General features: G+C 41.3%; 1 pseudogene across 1 annotated transcript in view; it reads right to left on the bottom strand.

The window, feature by feature from the left end:
- LOC306878038 (lysophospholipase-like protein 1) overlaps positions 1-16,340 on the bottom strand; it is a 43,848-nt pseudogene extending 27,508 nt beyond the window's left edge. The window contains exon 1 of the transcript in view: positions 16,029-16,340. The product of the transcript in view is annotated as a lysophospholipase-like protein 1 (transcript). The remainder of the gene's footprint in view (positions 1-16,028) is intronic.
- Between the last annotated feature and the right edge of the window lie 4,216 nt (positions 16,341-20,556).

Raw genomic sequence — 20,556 nt, 5'->3', positions numbered from 1 at the left:
CAATCAAACATAAATTCATACAATTACATGTACAAGTTATTGTTAATATGGTTAAAATAGGACCGCGATGGTGCAGAGATGTGTTGTTTGTGCAGATATTTATAAATAGAGAATATAGTTATTGCTCATGGCGGTTAAATTAGTGGCATAAATAAAATAAAAGTGAGTTATACATACATATTGCACTTAGGTTTACTTAGGTGTGCATTGCAGAAAAAAAGAAAAGAAAAATGAGAGACACTGATTTAATAATGGCTTAATAAAAAATCCCACGCTACAGTTGTTCTTAAGGTTACTGTGCCTTCAAAAAAAGACACACATCAGCTTCCACAGTTGTCATGATGTGGATTTAGGATGAGATCAAACGCAAAGAGCAAACAAATCTTGATCCGATTATTCCTGGACCTGGATGAGGAAAAGTGATAGGTATTATAGTGTGATGAATGGTGATACTGTACTTCCTGCCTAACAAACAACATATGCTTTCACTTTACATTGGAGAGAAACATGATTTGGCAAAGATGGGAAAAGGTTTTTGGTGGTAATGAATATTCCTGTGTGAACAAGGCACTGACTGACTTCAATTTCAGCTCGTTATTTTCCAGCTTTTAGGAATCAGTGAATGTGTAAAAGCCATTTGGACTGTGTGGAAAAAGTGCGCGCTAAGTGAAGAAACAGGCGCTGGTGCCGTTCCAAAGTCATATAGAACATGATCCTAAATAAAGGATGTGAGGGGCTCCTTCGCTCTGTGTTCTCGTGTGCTGGAGTCGGTGCACGTGCGTGAGGAGGAGGATGAAGATGATGATGGTGTTTGTGCATGTGCACTGTGTTTAGATGGCTGCGTCTGTGAGAGCCACCAGACCCGCTTTCGTCGCACGGCCCAGGTGTTCACCGAGCCTTTGAGGCTGAACCAGGGTCAAGGTCTTCTGACGGATCCCTGCGGTCACTCTGCTGGTGGCTGTGGGTAATAAAGGTGCGCAGGTGGAGAGCTGGATTTGCTGAATGGCCACCCATGTGCAATTCACAAGAGCTGCTGCTATTACAATGGACTATATGGGAAATTATTCATATCATAAACTCACATGACATACCTTACAAATCATGGTCAGAAGATATAAAATTGGTGCCTTTTCAGCTTGATGAGGTGATTTTTAAAAGTAATAAGATTTCAGTGATATTTGAAACAATTTATCAGAAAAATAATGTGTTTAAATGTAGACATGATACTAATGTTCACTCTTCAATTGACAGAACTTTGCTTTAAAATCAGGTTAATGGTTGATCATTTGAAGCTGGTCCTGCAGGGTTATTATAGCTGACTAAAATAAATCCATAAAAAAAAGTAAAAACTTCAGCTAGTTTCAAAGGAAACATTTCTTTATTTTGTTTAATTGAACTAAAATAACTAAAACCAGAATTATTATAGACTAATAGCAAACTTATTAATGCTTATTAAACGTACTAATAGCAGTATATAGTTACTAGTAGTGTCTTGTGTATATATGTTAAGTACTCTCTCATTTTTGTTACTTTAAATAAAATAAATAAAAAAAATGATTAATATCAACTTTCATAATAAATAAAGTACTTACTGAACATTAAGCAATACTATATAGAATACTATAATCTATGTACAAAACACAAAAAAAATACAAAATTTGAAGTGAAAACAGGAAATAAAAATCAAATGTAACAAAATGTTAATATAAAGAATTATATCAATAATACTAAAATAACACTGATCCTAACAAACAGAAAAGACTAAAAATAAATAAAGTGAATAAATAAACAAATAGCAAAGTTGATCCATAAACGGTGTATATTCTAGACTTTATTATAATATATTAGGTTAATTACAATGAATATAGATATAGTCTATAGATAAAGTCGTAAAAAACTGTTTTATGTTGGCATTAGATCTTAAAGACTTTTTTTCTATTTTCCGCCCTTTTTTTAGAAAAAGAGAGCAACACAAATGGCATGTTTTGTGAAATTATTATTCTTTTACATATAATTGAATTTTATTTGATCACATAACTTCCAGGGAAAATGTTCTTTTTTCTGAGCACTTAAAACAGACCTTTTTTTGTCATCTTATCCTACCTGCTAATCCATTCCTAAAGTCCTGATGTTCCTCAGGACACCTGTATGCCGTGTAAACGTAGACTCGCGCCGATGACCTTTTGCACAGGAAACAGTTCGAGTTGCAGTGGATTTACATGCAGTTCAGGAGGTCAGTATAATCAGCGTGGGACGATCAATCCTGGAACGTCTCACTTCTACTCCAAACCCCGCTTTCTTTTACTGCTCCTCTTTTATCCTGCCGTTCTCTGTGATTGTAATTCTGTATGCAGATAAAATGGGTGTAGGAAGCACACATATGATATTTCAATGCACACTTTGTGTGTGTGCTTGTGCATGATATAAATTTGAGTGAAAGGAATTTTGTTGCGGAAGACTGCATTTACACAGTCATGCTATTCCATAATGTGGATATGATGTGTTTTCACAGCCGCTGTGAGGCACAGTAGGATATCCTGGTATATATGCATGAAGCTCAGAAATCCTTCAAACGCCTGGTTCTGCTTAGCTCTTCCACACTGATCCTGATGAGGCCTAGAGTCATTTCCACCAGCATTGGGTCCAGGATCATGCGTTTCACAGTCAGGTTTTGATTTACTTGTATATGTCAGTTACCTGATTTTACTTTTTGTATGTTCATAATGTGCTCTATAGACACAGACCACACAGGTGTGGAATTAACACGGCTTATAGTGAAATTCATTAGGGAGATGCATTTTAGAAACAAGCTAAAATGTATTAAATTGAGGTGAAAATGCTGAAGTCATAATCATATTAACAAAAGTATTTAGACATGTATGGAGCAAGTTAATACACTTTAGCATATATGTTATACATTTACAGCAATAATACTTAAAGGAATATAGGTAAGTGTGAACTGAATGTAATGTTTTCGGACACATGATTGCATAATAAGTGCATTAAATATATTATACATTAAAATATATTATAGCAGGGAAGTCTAAATTCAAAGGTCCAAATTCCAGACCAGAACAATTGGTTATTACCAAACGTCTTTTTAATAAACATACATAACATGCATAACAAATCAACACACATTTTTGAAAAAATAAAGCATTGAAAATACATTAATAACAAGTGCAAAAGTGGCAAAACAATTCATTTAAGTGTCAGTATTAGAGGTCAACCGATATGGGTTTTTCTAGCGATCGTTGGCCAATATATGATGCAGATGTATTTAGCCTACACCCCCCCCCACCACCCCTTCATCTCATAAAAGTGAGTAGAGTAATTGTTTATTGCAGGGCACAAGATGGTAGTAGTAGTAGCCTAATTCATAGTAATAATACAGCTCAAAACTTAAGCACCTTCTCAAAACAGTTCTGAAGCTTTTTGTTTATGTTTGCTGACAGACACCAATGTTTCCCACAGACTTGCAAATGCAAATTGATTCTCTGCCAGCAGGAGGCGCTGTTGGAGCGGGAGCTATAATGGTTTCCCCGGTAACGGCTGTAATCAAATCACTGCTCTCTCAAACACTACATTTCAGGAAAGACGAAATGAAAACGACATCAAGCTTTTCTGAAAACGGACGGTTCTTTTCAAAGATACATTCATATAAAACCCCTGCGCCACATTTTTATTTTGAAACATGTAATGCTTATGTTTCAACGAAGTAACGTTATAAGCCTTTTGGAAAATCTAGCTATTTGTGCCGGTCAGTTTTGAAATAGTGACGGGCCGCCACTAATAACTCAATTTACGGGAAACACTTGCTATAAGTCAAATGCCTATATAAGTGATAACAAAAAAAGAAAAAATGACAACAAAGGTCACGAAAAAAATAAAATAAAATGTCACGAAGGAAAATCAAAATCAAAATTCCTGCCTCAAGTGGAGGAGTTTAAGTATCTTGGGGTTTTGTTCACGAGTGAGGGAAGGATGGAACGGGAGATTGACAGACGGATCGGTGCATCTTCTGCAGTAATGCGGTCGATGTACCGGTCTGTCGTGGTGAAGAAAGAGCTGAGCCGCAAGGCGAAGCTCTCGATTTACCGGTCAATCTACGTTCCTACTCTCACCTATGGTCATGAGCTTTGGGTCATGACCGAAAGGACAAGATCGCGGATACAGGCGGCTGAAATGAGCTTTCTCCGCAGGGTGGCTGGGCGATCCCTTAGAGATAGGGTGAGAAGCTCGGTCACTCGGGAGGAGCTCAGAGTAGAGCCGCTTCTCCTTCACATTGAGAGGGGTCAGCTGAGGTGGCTCGGGCATCTGTTCCGGATGCCTCCTGGACGCCTTCCCGGGAAGGTGTTCCGGGCGCGTCCCACTGGGAGGAGACCCCGGGGAAGACCTAGGACACGCTGGAGAGACTATGTCTCCCGGCTGGCCTGGGAACGCCTCGGTGTCCCCCCGGAAGAGCTGGAGGAAGTGTCTAGGGAGAGAGAAGTCTGGGCATCCCTGCTTAGACTGCTGCCCCCGCGACCCGGCCCCGGATAAGCGGAAGAAGATGGATGGATGGATGGAAGGAAAAGTTTGAATATCTCGCATTCGCTTTCATGTCGGACCATCTCCAAAAAGACATTAAAAAACGAAACAAATGATTTAAAAGTTTAACATGCGTTTATCAAAGTAGGAAATATAATTAGTATTCTTGAGATATGAAATTGAGGCGGGTCCCGATTGAATTCCCTCTGGGTCCGGATCCGGTCTGGACTTTGAGAAGCACTGTATTATAGTTTAAATTTATATTAAATGCAGTTAGATGCACTTTAAAGTGTGTATTGAATGTACACTTAATTGTAACTCACATCACTTGTAATGCGTTACCCCCAACACTGTTCATACTGTATATAACTTTTATAGTACTTTTTTTAAACAATCGTGAAGTAAGTTCCCTTACTCGCCAAACTTGTTAACTATGCATTTTGAGTACTTGAGCTTAACTGAGACTTCAGTGTTTGTAGAAGTTTGCGAGGCTGTTGTGTTGACCTTGATTTATTGCAGTTTTGAGGTGTTTAGATTTGTTTTGATTTTAGAAATAGATAGGATTGCTCTCCTCACAAATCATATCTTAGGTGCACTAGTGCATCTTTAAGCCTACATTCAGAATGAGTACTTAAGTACTGTTAAAATCCTTTCACTCAAGCTTTATTGGAATTGGTGACTTGTAATTGTAATGGAGTCATTTTGTCTGTAATGCATCTGTATGTTAACTCAAGTATGGTTTTGAGGTCCTCTAATTGCTCCCAGCAGCTCAGGTGCTTTTTCCGCTGTGTGTCTCTCCTCAGAATGATCAAGATGAGATCACTTCACAAACGTGTGACACGACTTCAGATGTACTGAGTGTTGGTACGCTCCACCCGGTTTGTCCCCGTGGGCCCGGCCAAGCCACACGTGCTTGGGCCAACCTCTCACCTCGGACACAACTGTTGAAATCTTTCCCAATTTTATTAGATCATCGCCTGTGCCACGGTCCAAAGCTTCTGCGGAGAGGAGGCCCTTCATCCAAGTTATCGCAGGAATGTTGGAATTGTGTAACAAAGCAATGAAAAGCAGCACTGAGCCCAGATATCAAAGCCAGAGATCATACAATGGCTCACTGTGGAGTTCTGAAATTGCAGTAATAAACATACAGCAGCTTAATGTGTTGTAAGATGATAGTACACATGCTGTTTGAGCTGAGTGTCCACTTCTGTAGAGCTGAATGTCATCAACCATTAACAAATGGGATATAATTCAGAGTTCTGTAGGTGTGTGAATGCAAGGCCTTTTATTGGGTTCTGGAACTGGGATTTTCAGCTACATGAAGAACACCCACCACATTTTCAGTAGGAATGACAGTGCCATTGGATGTGTCACACTGAAATTTCTAGAATTAAATGGTAACACTTTACAATTAGATTCATTAGTTAATATTAATTGACCACTTTAGTTAACATGAACTAAGAATGAGCAATACATCTACAGCATTTGTTAAGCTTGGTTAATTTCAACATTTAATAATGCACGACTGCATATGAACAACTGCAAATGAACGACTGTATGTTCATTAACTAAACTTAAAGATTAATAAATACTGTAATAAATTTATTGTTTATTGTTTGTTCACGTTAATACAATAGCTAACATTAATTGATGGAACCTTATTGTAAAGTGTTAAAAAATTATGTAAAACTTTTTATTAATAGTAACACATACAATGTAAATGACCAATGCAAATATCTAAAACACTGTGAATACAGATTAGATGAGGAGATTCTCGACTGGTTTTTCATCTTTTTTCTTCACTTTGTGCAAGTGATGACTCAACAAACAAAACAGATAGATTTTAATTATTAATGGTCAACAACAACCTTTGATATCATCAACAACAACGTCTCTAGGTCATGAACCACCAGAATCACTATTACAGTGACCATTTTAAACTATCTGTCAAAAGTCTGGAATAATTAAGATTTTTTAATGTTTTTGAAAGAAGTGTTGTGCTTAGGGCTGCATTTATTTGATAAAAAATACAGTAAAAATAACAATATTGTGAAATATTATTACAGTTTAAAAGAACTGTTTTCTGTGTGAATATATAGTAAAATGTAATTTATTTCTGTGATCAAAGCTGAATTTTCAGCATCATTACTCCAGTCTTCAGTGTCACATGATCCTTCAGAAATCATTCTAATATGCTGATTTGCTGCTCAAGAAACATATTATGATCAATGTTAAAAATGGTTTTTGCTTTATATTCTTTGTGAAACCTATAATACACTACCATTTCAAAGTTTGGGGGTAAGAGAGATTTAAAAGAGGGGGGGGGGCTTCTATTCAGCATGGATGCAGTACATCGATCAAAAGTGTCGGTAAATGCATTTATAATTGTCACGAATCCAGTCCGTAGCCTTCCGTCTGCTCATCACCAGATGTTGTCTTCTCTTTACATTGACTTTCACACCACACAGACTTTTACATGTCACTCCAGACTACAGTTCCCATGAGCCATTGCACTGATTGAACACACAGCTGAAGGCACTGATTACACACACACAGCTGAATCCATTCAGATTTGGACTTCTTCTTGCAGATCGTTGAGTATTATTCTGCGTTTATCACTCAGCTAGTGATAGCTGCTTTACTGAGTCTAGTTTCCAGTTCTAGTTAGTCTTGTCATTTTGTGTAGCCTTGTTTCTTGATTCCTGCCTGTGTATCTTGGATTAACTCTTGTCTCGCCGTTCGGACTCTGTTTGTACCTCGTTTGGATTATTGCTCATGTTATTGGACTACCCCTCTTCTCAAGCCCTCTGCATATTGTTCGCCAATCACAGATAATGCTTGTAACAAATCAGATGTGATGTCTTTCAACAAAAGGGTAGCACTATCACTATCTTTTTTATGTAGGATATTCCAGTTCAACCTCAACTAAACTAATCATAGGCAATTTAGTGAACATTACACAAATGAAAATGATACCTAAATAATCAAAAACATTTTTCACACAATTTTGTTTTTTATAGGGCCAGCAGAGAAGGCCCTGCTTCCCCTGAAGGCCCACCACTGCGCTAGTAGTATAGACGAAAACCAAAATTTTCTTTAAGCCAAACCCATTCCAAACAAGGTTATCTTATTATATTATTGTTACCTTATTTATTTTACCAACCAAACATGTTAACATATTTGTTGTCGTCTTCTAAATGCCGCGAGTGGGGCTTGAGGAAGTGACGTCGCCTGCGTCTGCGAAGTGCAACCTGATGCAGCTCCTGAAGAGAGACACAGGAAACAGAAATTCTGCATAATAATAATAACGCGACTAAACGAGACGAAATAACGTTATAACATTTCGTTTCGTCTCGTTTTAGTCAACGAAAATGAAGAGACATTTTAGCATAGTTTTTATTTTGCAAAACACATTTAGTCTCATTTTTATTCATCAACAGTATTGCATTATACATTTAATTATCGTCATTGTCACATGACCAGCATTTACGTTGTGTCTCGTCTCGTTTTCATCACGTGATAAAGGTTCGTTGACAACGATATTTAGTCACAATTTTCGTTGACGAAAGCAACACTACTGAAGCGCTTCCCATGATAGGGATCGCTTTGTTGCATTTGTGCACCACTACAGAACTGCCCCAGGCGATGGCACCCACTGCAGCTTCTCCAGAAGTGGCGGCACATGCTGCAGAACCTCCTGAAGCGGCGGTGCTCGCTTCAGCTCCTTGTATGGTGGTGGCGCCCAGCAATGTACTCTCAGCCTGTCGTGTCGCGGTCAAAGAGACTCTTTCTTTCCTGTCACAACCAGAAGGGCTGTCCCTGAACTCTCGTCCTGTCCTGTCACGGCTATGTAGGCCGTCTGTGAATCCTCGTCCTGTCAAGGCTAAGGAGGCTGTCTGCAAATTCTCGTCCCATCCTGTCGCAGCTATGGAGGCCGTCTGTGAACTCTTTGCCTGTCCTGTCGCAGCCAAAAGGGCTGTCCCTGAACTCTCGTCCTGTCCTGTCACGGCTAAGGAGGCTGTCTGCGAATCCTCGTCCCATCCTGTAATATTGCCAATTTATTCACAAAAAGGTCAAAATATTTTTACAAGTGAAAGTGAAATATGTTTTATTAAACAGCCTCCCTCAGTCAAACTGGTCTGGTCCATGAACAGGGAAGTCATTCATCATATATAATGACGTCACTCTTATTATAAACAGTTACTACTCTAAAGAAAGGAAGCATAAGCGCACATCTCCGGTATACCTCTTCCCATCACCCCAGCTGAATAAATGTTTTTTTCCCTTTTTTTGTTAGTGTTATGCTCATGTGAACATGACTCGTGTAATCATTTCATTCTCAAAATACAGAATATTCTCCACAGATGAATAAAAGGAAAGGCACAGCTGTTGATATGACATGATCATGACGTGAAGACAACATGCCATGATGAGATGCTGGTCATTGCAACATGAGAAGATCAAATCTGGAGAGTGCTGTTCACAGCTTTGGCAAACGCTTCCATCCAGCCTCTCCCCTATTGCTCGTGTTGCATTTATCTGCAATCAGGATCTCCATCAGGGAGCCCATTGTGAAAGAAATGGGCTCCCTGATGGAGCCCCCCCCCCCCCCCCCCCCCTCCTTCGCAGTGCCTTCCAAAGCCCACTGGCCCGTTTGGTCCAGCCCTCGCACACAGAACGGACAAATGACTACCATCATCCTTAGAGAGTGTGTGCGTGCTCAGCGAGGGGGAAGGAAAACTGTAAAACCCAGTCCCCAGCAGAGATGTTTCACCAGCACTGAGGGCATTGCACTGATGAGAGCCATTTGGAACAGGGAGTCCTTTCGAAATATATGCAACAAAGATTAGATTGTGACATTCTTAAGAAATGCAAGGAACAATTGATGATGATGGTCTTTTAATTGTGTTGTTTGAATTTTCGAATGATTGCATTTGAGCCAGTTAATTATGCCTGATGATATTTTGTGTTTTATGTTGCACAAAAGGTTAATTTCATGAATATTAGAAATAATGACACTACTTGCAGTGCCATTATAAAAGGAATAAATGGGTGATGAAATTCCAAGTGAAACGGGATATCCAACGATTTACAAAACAATGTAGGGCAAGACTTGTTTGTAGACATCAAGAATTGTTTGGATCGTGAAAGGTGGATGTTACATATTAGAATGGAGCCAAGTGGTTGGAAGAGAGGGGCTAAAAATTATGTTATTATAATTATTCACTTTAAAACTAAACCAAAACATGCACAAAACATGTCAACTATGGCGACACAATACTCAACCATAAACCAACTTCATAACTCATTGGTTCTCGCATTTCACCAAACCATTTTCTTTTTGTTTTGGGGTGACCTTACTATAATGCTAAGGACATAAAAGCTTTAAAAATTATTCAAAGCATCTACTTTAGTGTCACAGAAAAAAAAAATCAAATTAGAATAAAAAAATGTTTGAAATGGCATGCAAAATTATGCGCCAATTAGACTAATGCTGCATTTCATTACACCTTACAATCATTGATCATGTGCGTATGTTTTTATGCCTTGCAAATGATAAGCAGCAGTTTATACATCTATAGTTATCATAGAGTTACATTACAGCTATATAATTTCCAACATTTTTCAAAAAAGCCTGTACAGTACAGTAGGTCCAAAAACAGTCAGTAAATATAATTTACAAAAGAGATTTCAAACCTAAAACAAAAGCAACAACCACACACAATTCAGTTATAAATTAAGAGCCAAAGAGAATAATGTGTCTTAAGCTTTACTTTAAAATTGTGTAATGTGTGATGCAGCCCCTGGCTGGATGACCCTAGAGAGCTTGCTGAATCAGAATTCAGAGTCCAAGGTTGCCAGGTCTGTGTAACAAAACCAGCCCAACTGGTAGTCAAAATTAGCCCAACCATGGCCAAAAGTAGCCCAGTCACAATCCAGAGGAAAATGGCTATCAAAATCGTGTTCTGAGGGGTCAAAACCTCCTTCTAGAGAGTCCCACCTCAGTTCCAGGGGCGGAGGGTTTCGCTTCAGCAAAAAAACTAAACAAAAAGAAAAGCATAAACTTGGCAACACTGGTTAAGTCAGTGAAGTATGCAGATGCTAGTCCATTCCATGTTTTAAAAACAAGAACCAACCATTTAAAACTAATTCTGTGATGAAATGGAAGCCAGTCCAAAGAAATTAAAACTGGAGTAAAGTGCTCTCGTTTCAGCACAGCAGTTAAGAGCCTAGTGGCTGCATTCTGTACTAGACGAACAAGAGATGCATGGTTAATATCCATATATAGGAAGTAATCAAGCCTTCTCTAAATTAAAGCATGAATCACCCTCTCAAATTCCTTATAAGACAGAAAAGCTTTCACCTTTGCTAAAACGCGAAGGTGATAGAAAAAACTAAAATAAGTTTTAATCACAGAGCTGAGCTGTTTGTCAAACTTCAGTGCACTATCAAAGAACACACTCAAATTCTACACCAGCAGTTTGACAAATAGAGACAAGTCACTAAAGTTTCAATTTGATGGACTAGCAGCTTCTGAGGGTTCAAAAACTAAACTCTGTTTTGGCCTCAATAATGTGTAAAAAAAAAGTAAGGACATCCATGCCTTTATCTCAGAAAGACAGGCCAAACGGGTGTTCAAATCCCTATTCACATAATATTTAGAGAAAGTTGTCATTCTGCACATAATATTTCCAGGTACTTTTTGCTCTGTCAATGAAAACAGTTCAAAATTATACCCCAGCAAGTATAACGCAACATTGAGAAACTGGATTGATTCCATGCTTTTGAACACATTGGTTGAGTGAATAATTCAATAACTCCCTCATTAAGACACTCACTTGTCGTCACCTACTGGTGTAACAATAAAACCCCCCTTCCATGAATGCACAGACCCCCCGGTTTCACAGACAAGGCTTAAACCTAGTCCTAGACTAAAATATAAGTCTGAGCTGTTTCAACTGAAATAAACTTGCACTGACTGATCTTAAAATATATCAGTGCCTTTGTTTTGTCTCAAGATGCACCCCAGTACTGTTTTATTCTAGGTATGTTTATAAAAATGACTTCAATGTCCTAATTGAACTATGGCCTAATGCTGGCTTAGTCTAAGGCCTGTCTGTGAAACCGGGCCTAAGGGATTGATACAAGCATTGAACATCTCCATTGCTGTTTGACTCCTAAAGCGTTGCTCAACCAAACTGTTGTTTAAAATTAAAAATGGAATTGACCAGTTGGCTAGCAGAAAAATAATTCTTATTGCTGCAATATCTTATTTGGAAAATTATAGTTGAACTACTTTTCATGCCTTTTATTCAACAGTACCTGACTTCACTAATGCCGTTCTTTCTGATCCACTGTGTCTTTCCTTTGATCAAAGTAGAAATCACTAAATCTCTACAACCTTGCTGAAATATCCACCTACTGACCAACAATAACAAACATGTTATGTTCAAATTGACCTAATTACCAGCTATTAAAATGTTCCTTTTGCACTAATGATTGGTTTAATAATTTATGACTAACAGGAGCGGGCTTCAAACACATTGTCGGGGCTTAGTAACGGTTTCTTTTTTTTTCCTTCCATTTTTTTTCTATTGATTGCCTCAGCCTCATCTGATCTGATGTACGCTGTGAGGAATGAGGACAACATGGAGCGCTGTGATATCTTTACATCATCCCCTTGTGTTTTTCTTCCCTCCCTCGCTCAGGATTTGGAAGAAAGGAGAACTTTTGTGATGCAATGTTTCTCTGAGTGTGAATATGCATGTGTTTTTGCCAAAGAGATTCAGCTGTGGAGAAGGGAAAAGGGCACCTCTGCTAATATATCAACAACATAACCCATTAGAGATTGTCAGGCTATTTACCATGGGACAGTATCTGCTAAACAGCTTTATACTTGGTGTATAACAGGGTCTGCAAAATTCAGCCCCCACAGCAAAGATATGTTTTGTTTCCTGGCGGTTTTCCCCCAGATGTCCTGAATACAGGGTGAACGAGTGCCTTGCTGCTCTGCAAAGCAGTCCTGATCTCTGTCTCACTGGCCAGTGATGTAGTTTCTCTGTTTATGTTTGAGAGATATAGAGCAGTGATGCACAGGGTGAGCAGTGTCTTCTGTGAATGGTACAGAACATTCTTGAAAGGCCTTTGGGAAGCTGCTCCAAACAAATGAAAAGGACACAGAAATGAATGGAGAAAAATGAAAACGTCATGATAGCTTATCAAGATGAATCTTTGTCACAAATCAGCTTCGTTTTGATTAAGCAAGATACCAGATAAAAAGAAAAGTGCATGAAGCGACTGTAAAATATTTCAAAGTTTTATCCAAAACAGATGAACGTGAATCCGGCAAAATTTTATTTCATTCGTTGTTCTATGTATCGTGAAATTAAATGTCAGTGAGTGGCCTTAAAAGGTTAATGCTCTGTTGTATTTGAAAATAATGTACCACTACACTAAATCCTTTGGAAGCCTGTTTCCGCCATGGAATAAAATAATAAAATAGGTAATTGCATCAGTTCTGTTTGTTTCCTCACAGTTCTGAACCGTATCTCAAAATTCAGTTTCTCACAAAACGGAATTGTGGGATAAAGGGTCGCAATTTGTTTAAAAATGTTTGTCCTGTGGCAAAAAAAAAAAAAAAAAACTTCAAGATGTAAACGGAGAACTGCAAGTAAAACAGTCACATTTCGAAGATAAAAAGTTGCAATTCCTTTTATAGTTTCTTATTCTGTGGCAAAAAAATAAATACATAAATAGAAATAAAATAAAGAAATAAATAATAAAAAAGAGACTCATATTTGCAAGTAAAATACTGAGTTTATATCTTAAAATTCTAACTTTTTCTCAGAATTGCAAGAAAAAAGTCAGAATTATGAGATAAAAAGTCACAATTACTTTATATTTTTTTATAAAAAGAACAAAAAGAGTCATGTAAACTTGGAATTGCAAGTAAAAATGTAAAAAGGTCAGAATTCTGAGTTTAAATCTTTACATTGAAATATTGAAATATTCAATTAAATAGAATTGAGAATTGCTCGAAACAAAGTCTGAATTGTGAGATTTAAACTCTGAATTGCAAGAAAAAGTAAGAATTATGAGATGAAAAGTCGTTTTTTTTTGTTGTTTTTTTTTTTTTTTTAATTCTGTGGCAAAAAACAAAAACAAACAAACAAAAACAATTGACATAAAGATGTAAACTCTGAACCGCAAAAACTACTATGCAATTTTAGTTTGCTTTTACAGTTTAAGTCCTTGAATTCTTTAATCAAGTGTTGTGTGTCACGGGACTCGGACACGGACATTCCACATGTACCAGGTGAACTACTGCGAAACATCATATGGAGCTGTTTACTTTATGTGAGGCAAACGTGAAAATATATTAGTTTACAAATTGGACTATGGTAAGAGTGTTTTAAGGTCATAACATTGTAGCTTTTGGATAAGGAACTGCCTTATTAATCCTTATTAATCAATTATCTGCTCCTGTAATCATAATTTGTGTGAAAGGGAATAAAAGTTGTTGGCATTTTACTGCCACTACTGTTCATTTCAGCTGGAAACTGTAGTGAACTGTACGTAAAAGTAAGTTTTTGTAGCTTTGCAAGTTTTTCCAATGAGACCAATTTTCCCACATCACAAACAAGAAAACATTCATGTTCTGTATAATTACAATACCAGTCAAATGTTTCGACACACTTGACTGAATTTACATTTCTGCCTAAATGCTTGAAATTAGCTGTGCAGATAAAATAAAATTGTGCTTACATATGAAGAGCTACAGTATACAAAGCTAAAAAAAAATTAATGTGTGGGTTGGCGCAGCTAGAGATGGAAAACTAGTCATCACGAGGAACTCCTTCAAAACTGATTGAAAAGAGCTGGAATCAAGACAAAGGGCGGTGACACTGAACAATCTAAAATATAAAATAGCGTCGTAATTTGTTTAACATTATGTGGTCACTGCATAATTCCTATACTTCCATTTGTGTTATTTCATCATTTTGTTGACAATAATAAGTGCTGAAAACAAGAAAAAGAAAAATGCCTGCTGAAGAGAGGCAATGGATATTGCAAAGATGAGCAGGCAAAGAACAGACCAAAGAATGAGCTGAGACTTAGATAGAGATATATGTGACCCTGGACCACAAAACCAGTCTTAAGTCGCATGTTTCAGGAGGTAGGGGTTTGCATGGGGTTTCAGAGGGGGGCGGGGTGGTTTGAGTTCAGGGCTCTCACAGCCTGGGGGAAAAAGCTGTTGAGCAGTCTGGCGGAGCGGGCTCTGATGCGCCGGTACCGTCTTCCTGATGGTAGGAGCTGGAAGAGACTGTGGGAGGGATGGGTGGAGTCCTTCACAATGCTGTTGGTTTTGCTGGAGCATCGTGCAAGGGAAATGTCCAGGATGGAGGGGAGAGGGGCACCGATGATCTTTGCAGCTGTGTTCACTGTCCGCTGGAGGGTCTTGCGGTCAGCAGCACTGCAGTTCCCGTACCAGACAGTGATGCATCTGGTCAGCACACTCTCAATGGTGCCTCTATAGAATGTGGTGAGGATGGGTGGAGGGAGACTTGTTATTTTCAGCTGGCGGAGAAAGTGTAGGCGCTGTTGTGCCTTTTTGGAGAGTGACATGGTGTTGGTGGTCCAGGTGAGATCCTCTGTGATGTTGTATCTTGGCCAAATATTGTCTGAGCGTAACAAACCATAGATCAATGGAAATATTATTTATTCAGCTTTCAGATGATGTATAAATCTCAATTTCGAAAAATTGACACTTAAGACTGGTTTTGTGGTCCAGGGTCACATATGAGCTACATCAGGTAGGATGTGGAAAACAGCAATAATAATAAATGAGTTAGTGTGTCCAAATACCTGTGTATATTTATAATGTATATATAAATACACACACCCATGTATTTTAAGAATAATATTGTTACAGAAGTAGGACTCGGACAGAGAGATGGATTAATTGACAGGTATTTATTGACAAATAGCGGAGCAACAAGGAGTGAGACAGGTGAGTGGTTATCCTGGAGGTCTTCGGTAATCTGGAGAAGTGTTAACTTGAGTATCTTCTTTTGACAGGAAACTTGGAACACGAACTGGACACACACCTCACCAAGATGGCAAACTGGGACAGAACACAGGAGCAGGCAGACTGGGACAGAACACAGGAGCAGACTGACTGGGGATCGCTGGAGAACACACTCGGGAGGGGACAATGCAGGTAAGTAGACAAGGAGGTAAGTAGTAGGCATAGAGCTGTGATAGCTATGGCAGTCCTCTTCGCATGAATGAGACCGGACACTGGAGTGCTGTGAGGTGTGTGTGTTTATGGTATGGCTAATGAGTGGTTCAATGATGTGCAGGTGTGTGTGATCAGTACTCAGGTGAGGGAGTGCGCTGTGATTGGCTGGTGACAGAGCCTGGCAGATCTGAGACACTACCCCCCTCTCCACGGCCCGCTCCCGAGGGCCGAGGACCCCGACGTCGTGGTGGTCTACCTCTCCCTCTGGGTGCTGGACGTTCCGGATGGCTTGCATGGAACTCTTCAAGTAAGACAGGATCAAGAACATTAATGATCTCTCTTCCGGGCCGTAGCCCTCCCAGTCTACAAGGTACTCCAGCCGACCACCACGGTGCTGGGAGTCCAAGATCTCCTTGACTTGGTAGATGGCGCCTTCTTCCAGGATCAATGGGAGAGGGGGTTCTTCCGTCGGGCCAGGATCTGTGGAGGGAGAGACCGGGTTGACTTGCTTGACTATGGTGAAGGGGCCAACAAATCTGGTACTTAATTTCTTGCAGGGTAGGCGCATCCTGATGTCCCTGGTTGACAGCCAGACCTTCTGTCCAGGTTGGTTCTGGGGAGCTTCGGATCTTCGAAGGTCGTCTGTCATTTTGCGCCTACGCACTGCTCGCTGAAGATGGTGGTGAGCAGCGTCCCAGACCCTCTCGCTCTCTCGGAACCAGTAGTCTACTGATGGTACATCTGACGGTTCCCCAGACCAGGGGAACATGGGTGGCTGGGAAATCGATCAATGACCACCAGGATGCATGTGTTACCATCGGAGGCAAGTAACAAAGTCAACTCCTAGGTGTGACCAGGGCCGACTGGGAATGGGCAGAGGAAGCAGCTTGCCTGCTGGTAAGTGGCGTGGACTCTTGGACATGGCACAGTCTACACAGCCTTGGATGAACCTTCTAACATCTCCGGCCATATTGGGCCACCAGAAGCGATCTCTTAGCAGTGAGAGGGTGTTGTTGGCCCCTGGGTGGCCAGTGCCCAGAGATGAATGAACAGACTGATGAGGGGTGTGCGTTGAGCCCTGGGAACATATTGCAAGCCAGGTGGACAGCCCGGCGGAGTGGCCGTGGAAGCATTGGAGGGGGGTGAACAGATTTGAATTCCACAGAATGGGACTAACGATGATCTTCTCGGGGATGATGGATTCAGGTTCTTCACTAGTTTCTTCCTTGGAGTCATAGAGGTGAGACAGGGCGTCGGTTTTGACATTCTTGGGACCTGGACGGTAAGAAATCGTGAAGTTAAAGCGTGTGAAAAAGAGGGCCCATCGGGCTTGATGAGGGTTCAGTCTCTTGGCCTCACTCAGATATTGTAGGTTCTTGTGATCGGTGAGAACTGTGAAGGGATGTTGTGCACCCTCCAACCAATGTCTCCACTCTTCTAGGGCCAATTTAATGGCGAGAAGTTCTCTGTTACCTATATCGTAGTTTCTTTCTGCCGGGCTGAGCTTGCGAGAGAAGAAGGCACATGGATGGAGTTTAGCTGTGAATTTTTTTTTTTTTTTGTGAAGTGACATACGGCCAAGTATGGTGACCCATACTCGGAATTCGTGCTCTGCATTTAACCCATCCAAAGTGCACACACAGTTGGGGGTTTGGTGCCTTGCTCAAGGGCACCTCAGTCATGGTATTGAGGGTGGAGAGAGCGCTGGACATTCACTCCCCCACCTACAATCCCTGCCGGCCTGAGACTCGAACCTGCAACCTTTGGATTACAAGTCCGACTCTCTAACCATTAGGCCACGACTTCCCCAGTGGTGTCCCCTGCTGCTGGGAGAGTATGGCTCCAACTCCTGAGGTGGATGCATTGACCTCCACAATGAAAGGTTTCTTGGGGTCTGGGTGTACAAGGACTGGGTCATTCATAAACGCTTCTTTGAGCCTTTCAAAGGCTTCGGTGGCGGCTGGGATCCAGGATGGATGAAGCGGCGGTAAAAGTTGGCGAACCACAGGAAACTTTGAAGCTCTTTAATGGTGTCAGGACTGGGCCATTTACGAATGGCATCCACCTTCCCCTCGTCCATCTGGATGCCACCGCTGTCGATGCTATATCCGAGGAACTGCACTGAGGACTGATGGAAAGAGCACTTCTCTGCCTTGAGGAATAGGTGGAAGTCTCTCAGGCATTGCAGGACCTCCGCAACGTGGTGGCGATGTTCGGCCATGCTCCGGGTGTAGATGAGGATGTCATCTATGTAGACCAACACGAATGTGGAGATACTCCCGGAGCACCTCATGCATAAAATCTTGAAATATGGAGGGAGCGTTGACAAGACCATTAGGGCATGACCCACATTCATAGTGGCCAGTAGGGGTCACAAAAGCGGTCTTCCACTCGTCCCCCTCACGTATTCTGATGAGGTTATAGGCGCTGCGGAGATCCAACTTGGTGAACACGGTGGCTCCGCGAAGATGTTCTAACGCCGCTGGGACGAGAGGAAGGGTATAACGGAATTTGACTTATTTTGTTCAGGGCTCGATAATCGATGCAAGGTCGTAATCCTCCTCCTTTCTTGGCTACAAAAAAGAAGCTTGAATAAGCAGGGGATGTGGAGGGACGGATATAACCTTGATTTAGTGCCTCCTCAATATACTCCATGGCCTTCTGCTCGGGTATGGAGAGTGGGTAAATTTTCCCACGGGGCACTGGCTCACCCGGTAAGAGGTCTATTGCACAGTCCCATGGCTGGTGTGGAGGCAACTGGGAGGCTTTCTGGGGGCAGAACATGTCACTGAAATGGGAGTAACCGGCAGGAATGTCTACTGATAACTTCTCTGGATGGCTTTCAATGGTCATGGAGTTCAAGGCGATGGACTCAACTGAAGGAGAGACAGGTTTAGGTGCATTGGGAAAACAGTTGGTGAAACATTGGTTACCCCACTTCAGGACCTCACCAGTATGCCATGAAATATTGGGCTCATGTTGAACAAATCAAGGCCGTCCGAGGATAACATCGGCAGTGGAACCCTCCAGAACTAGTAAATGGATGTTCTCTTCATGCAGCAATCCACTTTTCATATGTACAGGCCCAGCACTGTGATTAACACATTTACGACTGAGTGGGCTGCCGGTTACCGATTGAATTTGGTAACTGGTCTTTGTGGCTGTGGTTGAGAGGTTGAGCTGACAACAGAGGCTTCCCGAGATGAAGTTCCCGGCTGACCCAGAATCAAGGAGAGCGTAGACTGGAAGAGAGAATTCGGAGGCAGTAAGCAGAACTTCTATCACCAGTGGTTTTAAGTTGTGTATAACCGGGTGAATGGGGGGGTGGGTATTGCTGCTTGAAGATGCCCCTTCTCTCCACAATACAGACACAAACCAAGAGCAAATCTTCGTTGTCATTCCTGATTAGACAGTCGTGAATGGTCTACTTGCATGGGTTCGTTGACTGGTTCTGGAGGGCGCTGGCCTGTTGGGTGGCGGAGAAGTGAATTGCAACCTGAAATGGGAGTTAGTTCTTCAAGACAAGATATCATTCGTGTAGCGCATCGAATGGAATGTTGGATGAGACTTTCCAATCCATGGGAATCATCGTAGGCAGCAAGCTGTAAGCGGAGTCTGGGCTCCAACCCTTGACGGTAGGCAGTTAAAAGGGCTCGTTCTTTCCATCCGCTGGCTGCTGCAAGGATGCGGAACTGAAGGGCATAATCATTAATGGACATGGTATCTTGACGTAAATTATATAATTTGTCACTTACTGAAATGTCGTGCACAGGTTTGCCAAAGACTTCTCGGAAGTGATGTACAAAATTTTTTAGGGATTGAGTGACTGTACCTTCTTGTGCCCAGATGGTTCCTGTCCATTGTAACGCCTTTCCCTTCAGAAGAGAAACGATAAAAGTGATCTTCGCTTTTTCATTGGGGTACAATTGAGGTTGCATTTCAAGAGCTAGGGAACATTGCAACAAAAATCCATTGCACTCCTCCGCCATGCCAGAGAAGGGCGCTGGCCTGGCCATGGGACTGGAGATCACGGTAGTGGAAGAACTTGTGGATCTGATGACGGAAGTGATGGGAGGTGCAGGCGGTGGTGCTGGTGTGAGAGCTCGTCTGCGTATATCCATGAGCTCTTGGAAGGGGTCAGGATATACCCCTTCCAGGGGTCTTGGAAGGGGTCTCCAACAACGATGAGACCGTATACTTGGATGAGGTAGAGAGACTCACATCATGGTGCCAGGACAACTGTCTCTCTCTGAATGTGGGGAAAACTAAAGAGCTGATCATGGACTTTAGGAAGAGACAGCAGCAGCCCTACTCTCCTCTCAGGATCAGTGGGACCCCTGTGGAGAGGGTGAGTAGCTTCAAGCACCTCGGTGTAAACATCTCAGAGAACCTGACTTGGACTACACACATCCAAACACAGGTTAAGAAAGCCAGGCAAAGACTGTACCATCTGCGTCAGCTGAGGAAATTCAGGGTCTCACCAGCAATCCTGAAAACTTTCTATTCAGGGACCATAGAAAGTGTATTGACTCAGTGCATCTCAGTGTGGTATGGAAACAGCTCCAATCAGGACTGCAAAGCACTACAGAGAGTTGTGCGCTTAGCTGAGCGCATCTCAGGGTCTGCTCTCCCCTCTCTGCAGGACATCTACCACAAACGCTGCAAAAATAGAGCTGTTAAAATCTTCAAGGACTCTAATCACCCTGCTAACCGACTATTCACTTTGCTTCCATCTGGTAAGCGCTTCCGTAGCCTGATGGCAAAAACTGAGAGACTTAGGAGGA

This window comes from Barbus barbus (genome assembly GCF_936440315.1).
Source record: "Barbus barbus genome assembly, chromosome: 12".
Lineage (NCBI taxonomy): Eukaryota > Metazoa > Chordata > Actinopteri > Cypriniformes > Cyprinidae > Barbus > Barbus barbus.
The sequence above is the reverse complement of the archived record's forward strand: the minus strand, read 5'-3'. Positions and strand labels throughout refer to the sequence as shown.